The sequence below is a fragment of the Phyllobates terribilis genome, unplaced genomic scaffold (genome assembly GCF_046119375.1).
Source record: "Phyllobates terribilis strain yellow unplaced genomic scaffold, ASM4611937v1 Scaffold_1__5_contigs__length_1240528914, whole genome shotgun sequence".
Taxonomy (NCBI): Eukaryota; Metazoa; Chordata; class Amphibia; order Anura; family Dendrobatidae; genus Phyllobates; species Phyllobates terribilis.
Window position 1 is genome coordinate 736,259,784 of NW_027362761.1, and position 15,443 is coordinate 736,275,226.

Sequence of the window (15,443 nt, forward strand, 5' to 3'; positions counted from 1 at the left end):
CAAGAGCAAAGGGAAATAGGAGGAGACATCTGGTGTCCTACATCGTAGACCAGGTCCGAACAGTGGATGAAGGATGAGTACCATCTTTTGGACTAAACTTTCCACTTTGGAAAAATTTGTGGCATGGACTCCACCCCTGGGCCACTGTATATCTCTGTGGTGGCCAATGTTTACCAGCTGGCCCCTTCTGTTTTGGGCTTTTTTCTTCTAGACCCTGGTTGGTAGGGGGATTTGGCACAACATTCCTCCCCATGATCGTATACTTTATCGATGCACTGTAATGGTACTGAATAAAATCAAGGCATATGCGGATAGCCATTGGTGATGTCAGATTTTACACCAGCTTACAGGCCAAGGTTTTTTGGAGATTATCGGAGCATTTGGCTCCGTATGGTCCACTAAATGGGAATGGGGCGTCCTTTTACGCATACCTCGCTTTATTTTCCGGCCGTGTGCCATACTACCAAAAGATGCCCTTTTTAACAGTCTAGGCTTGGCACTGTAGGCTGCACTCATAAGCCGGGCATCCCAGGGGGACACTGGACTTGTCCCTCCCCATGGGACGCTTGGTAGTCATAGTCCTTGTAGACTGGCCAAGGTATTCGTTCTCCTCTGACTGGGTTACCTAATTGAGGCATCCCATGGCATCACTCGCCTGTGGGATCCACAGCTGTCTGGCCCAGCAATTGTGACAGGGATTGAAGCTTGAAGAGGACAATTTGCATATTCCAGGTGCCTTCTGGGAAAAGCGAAGAGTCTCCTTCAGCTAGAAGATCGTTGGGTACAGCCGGGACCAGCTGCTTGGAAAGCATCGCCAAATTTATTTCATTTGTTTATCCTAGGGTATCACAAGAAAGAAGACAGACATCAAGTAAGCAGGGACAAGGAGCAGCATGGCAGATGTGACAACCTACATGGTGAGCTGCAACATGTGCTACATGTTCACAGATCGACCAGAAGCTGAAACCAACTTCACCTGCCAGAAGTGTAGACTACTGGCTCTTTTAGAAGAAAAGGTGCGGGGACTGGAAGAAAGAATTGCGACATTAAAACTCATCAAGGAAAATGAAGACTTCCTGGACAGAACAGAAGCGTCACTACTGGTCACGGAAAGTGAAGGAAATGTCAGAGAACCTCCAGAGGCAGACAAGTGGAGGTAAGTGACCAAAAGAAGCAAGAAGACCATGGAGACACTACCAGCCACACAACTGAGAAACAGATTCCAAGGACTTGTGGAGGACGAAGATGGCACACCTAAGGATGAGGAACTACCAGCAAGCAAAAAAGAAAAGAGCACCCAGAAACACCCTGAAGCGACAAGAAAAAGGACAGCCAAGAAGGGAAGAAGAGTGGTGGTGGTGGGAGACTCACTACTGAGAGGAACAGAAGCAGCTATCTGCAGACCGGACATAACCGCAAGAGAAGTATGCTGCCTCCCAGGGGCGAAGATCAAGGATGTTACCGATAGAATACCGAAGCTCATCAGTTCCATGGATGTCCACCCATTTCTTCTGATACATGTTGGCACCAATGACACGGCAAAGAAGGACCTACCGACAATCTGCAAGGACTTTGAAGCATTGGGGAAGAAAGTAAAAGAAATGGATGCGCAGGTAGTTTTTTCTTCTATCCTTCCAGTAGACGGGCATGGCGTCAGGAGATGGAACATGATCCTTGATGTGAACAACTGGCTGAGACGATGGTGCAGACAACAAGGATTTGGATTCCTGGACCACGGTGTGAATTACCTCTATGACGGACTCCTTGCCAGAGACGGGCTACACCTCAACAAACCCGGGAAACACACATTCGCCAGGAGACTCGCAACACCCATCAGGAGGGCGTTAAACTAGAAGAAGAGGGGATGGGAAGAAAAACGCCGGACACGAACATGCAACCAGAGAACATACTAATGAAAGATATGAAGTGCGACAAAGAAGGTCCAAGACAAGATACTTGGAAGGGAGGTAAGAAAAGTTCTAATACAATCCACAGGGAGAAGATTGGAACAAAACAAAATCGTGTAAACTGCATGTTAGCAAATGCCAGGAGCCTGACAAACAAGATGGATGAACTGGAAGCAGAAATATCTACAGGTAACTATGACATAGTGGGAATAACCGAGACATGGTTAGATGAAAGCTATGACTGGGCAGTTAACTTACAGGGTTACAGTCTGTTTAGAAGGGATCGAAGAAGTCGGAAAGGGGGTGGAGTCTGTCTATATGTAAAGACGTGTCTAAAGCCTACAATACGGGAGGATGTATGGGAGGGAAATGAGGAGGTCGAGTCCTTATGGGTGGAGATACATGGGGCAAAAAACAATAATAAAATTATCATAGGAGTCTGTTATAAACCACCAAATATAGCAGAAGCCACGGAAAGTCTATTAATGAGACAAATAGACGAAGTAGCAAAAAATAACGAGGTGATTATTATGGGGGACTTCAACTACCCCGATATAGACTGGGAAACCGAAAGCTGTAGATCTCAGAAAGGAAACAGGTTTCTGTCAATTATCAAAGACAATTATTTGTCACAACTTGTGCAGGAACCAACTAGAGGGACGGCCCTTTTAGACTTAATATTAACTAACAGGCCAGACAGAATAACTGAGGTGCAGGTCGGGGGGCACCTGGGAAATAGTGACCACAACATTATACAATTCCACATGTGCTTCAGTAGGGTGCCCAGCAACGGAGTCACAAAAACACTGAACTTCAGGAGGGCAAAGTTTGATCAGCTAAGAGATGCCCTTCACCTTATAGACTGGGATAGTATCTTCAGTAATAGGAGCACGGATAGAAAATGGGAAATTTTCAAAACAGTCCTACATAGTCACTGTAGAAGGTACATACCTTATGGGAATAAAAGGGCTAGGAATAGGAGGAAGTCAATGCGGCTAAATAAGGAAGTCAAGAGGGCAATGAAAAACAAAAAAAAGGGCTTTCGGTAAACTTAAACAAGAAGGCAGCGAGGAAGCGCTAATATCTTATAGGGAAAAAAACAAAATCTGTAAGAAACAAATAAGAATAGCAAAAGAGGAGACAGAGAGACTAATTGCCAAGGAAAGTGAAACGAATCCCAAACTGTTCTTTAACTATATAAACAGTAAAAGGATTAAAACTGATGGAGTTGGCCCATTGAAAAATAACCTGGGTAAAATCATAGAGGGCGATGAGGGTAAAGCAAACCTACTCAATAGCTTCTTCTCCACTGTTTTCACAAAAGAAAACAATTTATCGGAGGAAATGCAGAGTGATAAAGTAAACCCTCCGCTAAATATCACCCACCTAACCCAGGAAGAAGTTCAGAAATGCCTAAATAATATCAAAATAGACAAGTCACCAGGCCCAGATGGCATACACCCCCGGGTACTAAAAGAATTAAGTAATGTCATAGACAGACCGCTGTATCTTATATTCAAGCACTCTTTATGGACAGGGACTGTCCCACTAGACTGGCGCCAAGCAAATGTGGTACCAATATTCAAAAAGGGGTCGAAAAGTGACCCTGGGAACTATAGACCAGTCAGCTTAACGTCTGTTGTGGGTAAATTGTTTGAAGGATTTCTTAGAGATGCTATTGTAGAATATCTTAATGATAATAACTGTCTAACTCCATATCAACATGGATTCATGAGGGATCGCTCCTGCCAAACAAACCTGATCGCCTTCTACGAGGAGGTGAGCTCACAGCTGGACCGGGGAGAATCAGTGGATGTTGTACACCTTGACTTCTCCAAAGCGTTTGATACCGTGCCACACAAAAGGTTGGTATTTAAAATGAGAATGCTTGGTCTGGGGGATAATGTGTGCAAGTGGGTAAGTAGCTGGCTGAGTGATAGAAAGCAGAGGGTGGTTATCAATGGAGTAAGCTCAGGGTGTGTCAGGGTTACTAGCGGGGTGCCTCAAGGGTCTGTCTTGGGCCCTATATTATTTAATATATTTATTAATGATCTAGTGGAAGGGTTGCATAGTAAAATAGCAATATTTGCAGATGATACTAAACTTTGTAAAGTAGTTAATACAGATGAGGATAGGGCACAGCTACAGGAGGATTTAGATAAATTGGGGAGTTGGGCCAAAAAATGGCAAATGGGGTTCAATGCCGATAAATGTAAGGTCATGCACATGGGAAAGAAAAACAGCAGTCACCCATACATATTAAATGGGAAACCATTGGGGAAATCTGACATGGAGAAGGACCTGGGCGTCTTGGTTAATAGCAAATTATATTGGAGTGCCCAGTGTAAGGCAGCAGCTGCGAAGGCAAATAGAGTCATGGCATGCATCAGAAGAGGAATAGGGGCATATGATGAGAACATTGTTCTTCCTCTGTATAAAGCGCTGGTAAGGCCGCACTTAGAATATTGTGCACAGTTCTGGGCTCCGATGCTCAGGAAAGACATATTGGAGCTAGAGAGGGTACAAAGGAGGGCGACTAAGGTAATAAAGGGAATGGAGGGGCTAGAATACCCAGAGAGGTTGTCAAAATTAGGCCTATTTACGTTGGAAAAGAGAAGGCTTAGGGGAGACCTCATAAACATGTATAAATACATCAGGGGGCAGTACAGAGATCTCTCCCATGACCTGTTTATACCAAGGATGGTGACAAAGACGAGGGGGCACACTATGCGTCTGGAGGAAAGGAGGTTCCTGCACCAGCATAGAAGGGGATTCTTTACGGTCAGAGCCGTGAGACTCTTGAACTCTCTGGGAGAGGAAGTGGTGATGTCCAACTCACTTAACGAGTTCAAGAGAGGCCTGGACGCCTTTCTTGAGAACAATAAAATTACATCTTATGCTTAGTTAATTAATCCAGGGATTTAATCTGACTGCCAGATTGGTGTCGGGAAGTGAATTTTTCCTCAATGATGTAAATTGGCCTATACCGCATGGTTTTTTTCTTTGCCTTCCCCTGGATCAACGCTGCGGAATAGCTGCAGTGCACAAGAAATAGGCTGAACTGGATGGACGCTTGTCTTTTTTCGGCCTTATAAACTATGTAACTATGTTCACTTCCACATTCCCTTTGTGACCCCCTTTATTTGATCAAGGATGTACATTTGGGGTGCAACATGTTGGGCAACTGATACATTGGGCCTGAGACATACAGCTGCCGATTCCCGCAGGTGAGAGAACCGGGGTTTATCGGGTATGCGTTCCGGTGTCAGATTCTGATTATACTTGATCTAGGTGTCATTGCACTGTGTCCTGGTTCTCTTGCTTAAGACTATCCGAACACAGGTGCAGAATTGACGGAGTGGGCATTTCCATTCTGTTCCCACTGTTTGGACCAGTGATAATCGCACTGCTTGGACTAGTAATAATCAAACTGCACTCGGATTACATCCGAGTGCAGTCCGATGCTTCTCACGAGCCCATAGACCAACATATGGCGCGGTTTCTATTTATCACTACTGTACCAATTGCTTAGGTTGGGATTTTCTTTTGTAATTGGCTTAATATATGAGAGAATACAAGTCAATTTGGTTTTATATTTACAATTTTGCTATGTGTCAAGTGCGATATGGATTGACAGCATCATACTGTACTTTTATCATCTACGTTATTACATGCTGTTGTCCTTTAAAATAAATAAAAAATTAAATATAACTTCCTGTCTCTATAAATACATCTCTAAGGGACACAATTGGAGATGTGAGCTCAGTAGTGGAACTTTGTATAAGTCGCTATGTATCATAACTGAGGCGTGGAGGCTATTTGTCCTCTGGGCTGATCATGGCATATTGGAGCATTGCCGCACAATCGGTATGAGCTCTTAAATGGTGTCCGCCACAATTTTCCACTCTTTAATTGTACATCTCTACGAAGTCAAGGTTCAGGACTTCCTATTAGACAGAAGGTCACCCACAGGATGGTGACAGTTTGATAACATAGGTTGGCGTGTGTAATCGCTCAGATCTCAGATGCAATTTTAGTATTTCTCCTTGGCACTGTTTGGTTGCTTAGGAACAGACGCACTATGCAGATTATGCCACTCATCACGCATGCGTCTGGGGGTGTGGGACAGCCCGCTGGCACAACCAGTTCCCTTGGATATATGGCGCCCCTGAGGGTTCAGTCGCCACAGGGGTAATGCACCTCAGATAGAGGTGTGGTATCTCCTCTTCCAGGTAAGGATGGAGCATCACCCAGGACCCCACTTCACACTCAACACTACACCACTCCTGTCCTGTAGGGGGCCTAAATGCACCAGGGTGCTGCCCCGGGCCGGGATAGAGGAGATGGAGGGGGGACCAAAGATAGGGGGAACCTAGTAGTGGGTGAGGGTGGAGGAAGCACTTACAGGAAGCACTTATAGCAACATATAAATCCAACGGCCATCTTTTGATTGTGGTCTTCTGTCAGGGTCCAGCAAGAGTCTGTAGCTGGCTGACGATTCACGGTCCTCTCTCTCTGGCCTAGAGACGAGGAGCGGGTCAGAGTTAACCAGTGTCTCTGCCCCGTCAGGGTCCCATTCTAAGAAGGCCTTGGAGGGGAGCAGAGGAGATAGGCTCCACAGGCAAAAGGATCCCAGGGGGATACGGACGGAGCGGAGTCGCCACCTGTATTCTTCACTCTGGCCAAGCCAGAGGGATTCCTGCTGCAAGAGGGGTGACCGGCCCCCGATATCTGACTGTGTATTTCACGTCACTGTTGGAAAAGCCCGGCGGCTTAGTGGATCCCAGGGGGGACACAAGCGGGAGGAGAAGGAGAAAGAGAGGGAGAAGGAGAGGGACACACCGACGGGGTCTTGACAGGTGCTCCTGATCTACCTGGGAAGTGCTGAACCCCCTTCCTGGTGGCCGCAGCGCGCCACAAGAATCAGAGAGAAGCTTTGCAGCGGCTACTTCACTAAAGTGAGTAAAAACCTGGATGACTTCATTTACCGTGTCCGGTAATTCCCGCGCGGCCCTGCACCCACCATCCCTCCACTCAGTTCATCTAACACTGCCCTGAGGCCTACTCCGCCTGTGGGGAGTAGTACCAACCAAGCTGCCAGAACATCAGCCTCAGAGGACTGTTGCAGCGCTGGTGGCCTTCACCAGAAACCACAGGTGGCGTAGTCGAACAACCACTCATCCAACAAGCCCATTATTTTCATGTGACAGCCCTGGGCACGGACCGGGTCATGGCCACGATCACATCCCATACCGCCACCCTACATTGGCCCGGCTCCGGGTACCCCACCGCTCAGGGAGGGCGAGTCAGATACGCGAATCCCACACGTGATCCGGGAGGTGCACAGTGCGCCTGCGCGGCTCTCTCAGACTTCTGGCTTCCGCACCGCTACTTGGATATGCGTGCGGTCTCAGCGTTTTCCGGGGAACAGCTGACTATCCGGTAATTGGCTACTACTGAGTGTATTTATACACCAACACATGAACATGCACCGCATAGACCCCTGACGAAGCCACCGTGTGTGGCGATATGCGTTGGGTTACTAAGACCCCTCTACACCTTTCAGTGCAACAGACTAAACAGCATGTGATATTGCTTTCTGGGCACACCTCTGGTTGGGTTTGTATTGGGCTGATGCAGCATCCTGTATCTACAACAACCCATATACAATGGGGACACCTCCTTTGATTGAGCTACTTGGTACTATTAGGGCTATTTAAGGTCACGATTAACCACTGCACATTTATGTGTATATTTACAGTGGTTTGCTCTAATGCATGCTCCGGTATTAAGTATTTATGAACCTTAATACAGCTATTATTTGGTGATTTGTACTTTGCATTGTTTACCTCTTATCGTATACTCCGGGCCGGTGCAATATTTATTATCACATAGCTCCTACAAAACCTATGTATAATTGATGAATATATAGTATCATGTTTATATGAATTGTCTCAATCATGAAGGGTTACTGTAGTGGTGGGTCGGAGGGACATTAGGACCCCTCCACACCTTTTGGCCAAACAGGCCTCCCTAGCTTCGGACATTACTTTTTGATCATATCTCTGGTTGGGGATATAGTGGGCGTATGCAGGATTTTGTGCTTAAAATAGCTTTTTTACAATAATAACATCACCCTGGACTGTATTATTTTAGACCGGTAGGGTCTTCTGAGTTGAGTATTCACCACTGTTCATTCATGTTTTCAGTTTCGGGGATATTCCTAAATATATGACCCTGTGTCAGGGGGTATCATATCTCATAAAGCGTCTAATTGCAGTATCGCGCATACATTGCCTTTTGATATTAATTGTCTGGGCTGGTGTAACATTGACCACCACAGAGTCATCATAAAGCCTGTCTTTATTCTATTTATGTGCATTGTTCTGCATCCAAGATTTGTCTTGATTATGAAAGGTTACTGAAGTAATGGGATTTATCAGGAATAGAAGGTGCAATTGTGGCACCCCAGGGGTCTGGTCTCCACAGTAATAGCAATATTATGTCTGAGAGCAGGTGGGAGGTCTCTTGGTCAGGAATCCTATGCATGCCACACCTCCTGCCCAGTCCTGGGAGGGGAAGAACTTCCCCTATATAAAACTGGGGCTGAGGCAGGGTTAGTGAGAAGAGTAGAGAGAAGAAGAAGAGCAGCATAGGAAAGAAAGATCAGGAGCTCTGTGGGAGCGGTGCAAAAAGGAATCAGGGGCTGGCAGCTGAAGAGCTCGCCCTGATTGAAGAGTTACCACCGGACCCGGAGTCCGAGGCTGTGGGGATTAACCCAGACCCAGCAGCAGAAACCGCCCGGCAGGGGATTTCAGGTCCTCTGGCCAAGAAACCCGAAGGCACGGTCACACGCGTGGGACCAGCACCGCCGTCGTGGAGCGGAAGCCACTAGAAGGCCCCGAGTCACCGGCCATACGGGTGAGCACCACACGGTACACTCAGGGACGTGGGCTACTTTTACCCGCCTCTAGCAAGGTAGCCAGAAGAGTACAATTAGTTGGGGAGGCCTACAACTCCGCCTGGCCAGGGGAGATCCCATCTGCTCAAAGACTGACCAGGCCCCGATCGCTAGCCAGTACTCCGGGAGGGTCTACCTTTATCACCAGTAAAGACCCTGAACTACACCGCATCGTCTCTGAGTGGTTCCTGCTACCCCCATCATCCACGTCGGCTGCCCTGAGGCCATACCCCTCCCGTTGGGGGTTATACCATCTACGCTGCACAATCGTACCACCGGCCTCAGCGGTCTGCCCTGCAGCGGCAGCTCCATAGCTGCATTCAATGGGTGGCGTAGTCGTCCAACATCTACTGCTAATACTCAGCAACACAGTTTGACTCCCTGGGCACGGACCGGGTCACCGCCACGAAACTACTACCCCCAACAGGCCCGGCTCCGGGTAGTCCCCGCGTGCGCAACGCTACACTAAGCAGGCCCAGGGGCGCGTCAGCTTTTGGCGTAGTCGGCAGGATTTCGTGCCCGCAACCACCGGGTACTGCGTGCCTGAAAAAGACTGTTCAAACTTACCAGTGGTGAAGATTCCCGCCATCCGGCGCCATCTTCAGCCTTCTTCCCGCCATCGGTGAAGATTCCCGCCATCCGACGCCATTTTCAGCCTTCTTCCCGCCTTCCGTGGAGTTTTCCCGCCGTTGGACGCCATCTTGAAGATGCCGCACTGGAAGAAGAGGGGCGTGGACTCCAAAAGCGCGCAAGAACTGAAGCCCCGCCTCACGTCCAGACGTCGCATAAGGTCCTGGAAGGAGCCCAGCAGACGCTGACGTCACAGGAGCACGACGGAAGGTCCTCAACCCTGACGATCCACTGCGGAGCCGCGGTCTACGGAAGAGGATCATCGCAAGGTAGGCCACGGTCCACTAGGGGGGAGAAAGATGTCGGATACGGAGGAGAGCTTCACTGCCTCAACCCCCGCCAGCGCCACCGCTGCTGCAGTCATGCCTTTCACCATGCCCTATATCCCGGGAGCAGCCTGGCTACCCCAGTACTCAGGGGAGTCACATACCCTGAATGACTTTAAAGAAAAGCTGGATAGCCTCTTCCAGGTGTACCCCCTCACAGAGGAGCAAAAAGTGAGCATCCTGGTGGCCCAACTAACCGGGGCAGCCCAAAGGGAGGTAAAGTCCTGGCCACCTGGGAGGAAGACTGTCGCGGGGATACTAACCCGGCTGAGGGACACCTTTGATACCCGCACCTCAGCCGAGATTAAGCTTAGATTCTATGGGTGCAAGCAGCGAGCACATGAGAGTATAAGGGACTATGCACTAAACCTACAAGAGGCCCTGAGAGCCATTAAGCAGACCGACCCTGACGGCGTGGGAAACGAGGACAGGCTGTTGACCGAACAATTTATAGAGGGACTATATTGCAATGCCCACCGAACCCAGTTGCGGGCAATGGCCTTACAGGATCCTCATCTGGACTTTGCACAGTTCAAGGACAGAGCCATCCGGGTGCTCCGAGAACCGGCACCGGGTGGCATTGTGACCCACAGGCGCCCAGCTATCATTTACCACCAGGAGGCGGCGCCCTTGTCGGCAGGGCCTGTGGGGGCTGATGCGCAGGCTTTGAACAATGACCCGGCTCCAGACCTGCACCATCAGGTCCAAGAGCTAGCTAAAAGCGTTGCTGCGCTAACCCGAACTGTGCAGTCTTTACAGGTTTCCACTCCAGGGAAGATCCAGCTGGCATCCGGACCGGAGGACATCCCGTGGCGTCGACCAAGGAGGACCCCACCGGCCAGAGGAAGACCCAGCGACCGATACAACGAGGACGGACAACCCATCTGCCGCCGCTGCAATCAACCCGGACATATGGCAAGGTACTGTCCTTTAAACTGGCACAACCTGGGGTAGAGGGCCAACCCCCAGGAAAAAGATCACCAGGCCCATCGAGCTGGCGCGACAAATATGTGGGAGGACGTCCAGTCTTGCCTGTGGTACTGGATGGCATCCCTATGAGTGCCCTACTGGACACCGGGTCACAGGTCACCACCATCCCGTACGTGCTCTTCAAGCAGTACTGGAATGACTCGGATATAACCCGCTATCCAGACGACGACTTGAGTATCATCGCCAGTAATGGTCAGCCCGTGCCACAGATCGGATTTAAAGAAATGACCATTAAAATCGGAAGAGTCGAACTGGCAGCACAGGGACTGATCATTGTAGACATTGACAAGCGCGAGAGTCACCCAAAGATAACTCTAGGAACTAATGTGATTGAAAATTGTCTTGCAGAGGTGATTTTCATTTTACAGCAGGTTGCCAAGAACGCCAGCTCCGGCCAGCAGCGAGTGCTCCAGAAAGAGATCCGGGCACTGATGCGACGGCAACAAGTGGAACTCTCCGGCGGTGAGATTGGTAGCGTAAGAATGTGTGACCCTTTCCCTATTGCCATACCCCCGAAAAGTGAAATGATGATTTGGTGCCGGGCAGCTATTGGTCTGAGAGGTAGAGATTACCAGGCCATGGTAGAGCCAGTCTACTCAGACAGTAGGCCCACCATTTTGACAGCCCGGGGGGTAGTTGATGTACGCCATGGGAGGGTACCCGTTCGCATAATAAATATCGGGAAAAGGGAAGTATACCTGCCCCGGTATGCTACGCTAGCCAAATTATATACTATCAACCAAAATTCTATACAGTCTGTGGAACCCTTGCCTCCATCTCACCCGGAGGAAGGTAACGGCTCTACTAAAATAATGGAGGATTGGTGTCAGCAACTACATTTGGGTACTGACTCCACTCCCTCCCACCAGAAACAGGGAGTCTACCGGGTGGTTCAAGAGTACGAGAGAGTGTTTAGTAAACACCCGTTAGACTTCGGGCGAGTCAAGGGGGTAGAACACCACATCCCCACGGGAGACCATCCTCCCATAAAAGAGAGGTATCGACCCGTACCCCCTGCACACTACCAACACGCCAAGGGGATGCTTAGAGACATGAAGGAGGCTGGGGTAATCAGGGATAGCTGTAGCCCCTGGGCAGCTCCACTAGTCTTAGTCAAAAAGAAAGACAACACCATGAGAATGTGTGTAGATTACCGGAAAATTAACCGTATCACACACAAAGATGCGTACCCCTTACCAAGAATAGAGGAGTCTTTGGCTGCTTTAAAATCTGCTAACTTCTTCTCCACCTTGGATCTCACTAGCGAGTACTGGCAGGTTCCTGTAGCAGAGGCGGACCGGGAGAAAACTGCATTCACCACCCCGATGGGACTTAGTGAGTTTACCTGCATGCCGTTCGGGCTCTGTAACGCACCAGGAACCTTCCAACGATTGATGGAATGCTGTCTGGGACACCGAAACTTTGAGACGGTTTTGTTGTACCTGGACGATGTCATCGTATATTCCAAGACTTATGAGGACCACCTGAAACACCTGGCGGAAGTGTTCGAAGCTCTGGTAAGCTACGGCCTAAAGGTGAAACCCTCCAAGTGTCACCTCCTGAAGCCAAAGGTGCAGTACCTGGGACACGTGGTGAGTGCGGACGGAGTGGCTCCCGACCCTGATAAGATCACCGCAATTAAGGAATGGCCAAGCCCCTCCAGCGTAAAGGAAGTGAGGCAGTTCCTCGGGTTGGTAGGCTACTACCGAAGGTTCATTCCCGGTTTCACCAAAAAGGCAGCCCCTATGCAGGACCTCCTGATAGGCCAGTCCAGGAAAGCCAAGAACCAGAAGCCACCCTTCAGATGGGAGAAGCTGGAAGAAGAGTCCTTCCGTCAGCTGAAGATGGCCCTCACGGGGGATGAAATCCTGGCGTACCCTGATTATAGCCAGCCCTTTATCCTCTACACCGACGCCAGTAACATCGGGCTAGGAGCCGTACTGTCCCAGATCCAGCAGGGGAAAGAACGGGTAATTGCTTACGCCAGCCGAAAACTGCGACCCACCGAAAGAAACCCTGAGAATTACAGCTCATTTAAGCTAGAGTTCCTGGCAGTGGTGTGGGCAGTCACCGAACGCTTTAAGCACTACCTCGCTTCTTCCCGGTTCACCGTGTACACGGATAACAACCCGTTGACACACCTGGACACTGCAAGACTCGGTGCCCTAGAGCAGAGATGGATGGCCCGCTTGTCCAACTATGAGTTTACAATCAAATACCGGGCAGGACGCTCCAATACCAACGCGGACGCCCTGTCCAGGATGCCAAACCTACCGGACGAGGGTGAGGATTCAGAAGACTTGGAAGAAGTTGAGCTCCCCGCGTTCCACCGTCATGGGACTATCCAGTATTCCCACCGAGTAAGAAGTAAGCAATCCGCTACGTTCAACCCATTACCTCATTACAACTGGGCGGAGACGCAAGACAGTGACCCTGCCGTCCGACTGGTAAAGGAGATGCTGACTCGGCCAGATGCACGCCTTGACCCAGACGCTCCGGAGGAAGCCAAGCAACTGTGGGCTGAGAAGAGTCGACTGTTCCTTTACAAGGGGAAGTTGTGCCGCAGAATGGTTAACTCCCGGACGCATGAACTAATCTGGCAAGTAGTGGTGCCAAGAAGAGACGCAGCTATGGTGATGGAGGCATACCACGACGGAGCTGGGCACTTCGGATGGAAGAAGCTGGAGTTCCTGCTGCGCGGGCGGTTCCATTGGGTAGGCATGAGAGGAACCATCGAGAGGTGGTGCAGAGACTGTGGCCCATGCAACTTAAGAAGGAGGGACCGTGCCAGCCAGAGGGCTCCCCTGCGGTCCATCATCACCAGACAGCCGTTGGAACTGGTAGCCTTGGATCATGTAAAACTGACCCCAAGCAGAAGTGGCTACGTCTACGCGTTAACCATCGTGGATCACTACTCCCGGTTCTTGGTTGTCGTCCCCGTCAAGGACTTAACAGCTCACACAGCAGCTAGAGCCTTCCAACAGCACTTCTGCCGTCCGCATGGATACCCGGAGCAGGTGCTGACGGACCAGGGGCCTGCCTTTGAAGCGGAGGTCTTCCAGGAGTTCTGCACCCTGTATGGCTGCCGGAAGATTAGAACAACACCCTATCACCCGCAATCTAATGGACTTTGTGAGAAAATGAACCAGGTGGTGATAGATCTTCTGAAAACATTGCCCCTGGAAGAACGTAGTCTGTGGCCTGAAAAGCTGCCCGACCTGGTGGACCTATACAACCACATCCCTGTAGGTTCCACCAACTGTACCCCGGCTTACCTAATGAGGGCAAGACCTGGTAAGCTTCCTGTTGATCTGGAGATGGGAGTCCTGACACCCGAGGACACTTCACCGGAAGCAGACTGGGACACAGAGAGGCAGCAGCAGTACCGGAAAGTACAGGAGAGCGTGGAGCGAAGTCTCTGTCTAGCTAGGGAAAGACAAGAGAAAACTTACAACCAGTATGCTCCCGCTGTTCCCTTGGTACCCGGAGAGCAGGTCTTGAAGAGGAAAAGACGGCTCCACAAGTTGGACGACCAGTGGGAGAAGGACTCGTACATCGTACTGCCCTCAAGCCACGACAACCCAAAGGTCTGTACCATCAGTAAAGACGGAGGGGAAACCACAACCATTGTATCCCGGGATCACCTGAAGAAGTGTCCCGAACAGCTACGGAACCCTGAAGAGGAACAAGAAGACCCTCGACCCGTAGAGGAAAGGGAAGATGTGGTTAGTACTGTGCTCGGAGACTTCCCTCGGTCCTGGACTCAAGTCAATGGTGCAGTTGTGGTACCCGTCCTCACGTTCCTCCAACCAGCATCCCAAGTACTTACGGAGCAACCGGTAGAGCTGGAAGAACAGCCGGTCCAGGAGGCAGAAGACTCCACACAAGCAGATCAGGAGGATCAACCCTCTGCTTATAGTGAGCCTGCCATACCCCTAGTGAGCCAAAGAGCCCGTAGACAGCTGCCCAGTTTATCCTTGACAGCTCCTACACCCTGTAGTTCAGGGCCAGACAGTCAGCTCCATAGGTCCACTAGGGCCACTAGAGGCCAGTTACCCGCACGTTGGAGGATTTGAAGTGTTTAAATTGTTTTATTTGTGGTCACCTGTCTGTTACTTGTAAATAATTATGTGTTTCTAGTTATTTTTAGGAGTCCTTGGTGGATTACCGGGAATCCTTGTACAATTGGTTGGAGCGTAACTTAGGAATGGACTAAAGACTGTTAAGGACTCGGGGCAGGACAGACCCCTACCTGGTTACGTCTCCCTGTGTTGGTGAAATGGACACCCTTGTTTTCTTGAAAAACTGCACCCGGTTGCGGACACGCCGTGACCATCATAATGTATTTTTCTTTATTGTACTGTTTTTGTTTATAATTTGTTATGTTTACAAAAGTATGTTTAGTCCCGGAGTACTAAAATTCACTAGGGGGGAATGTGGCACCCCAGGGGTCTGGTCTCCACAGTAATAGCAATATTATGTCTGAGAGCAGGTGGGAGGTCTCTTGGTCAGGAATCCTATGCATGCCACACCTCCTGCCCAGTCCTGGGAGGGGAAGAACTTCCCCTATATAAAACTGGGGCTGAGGCAGGGTTAGTGAGAAGAGTAGAGAGAAGAAGAAGAGCAGCA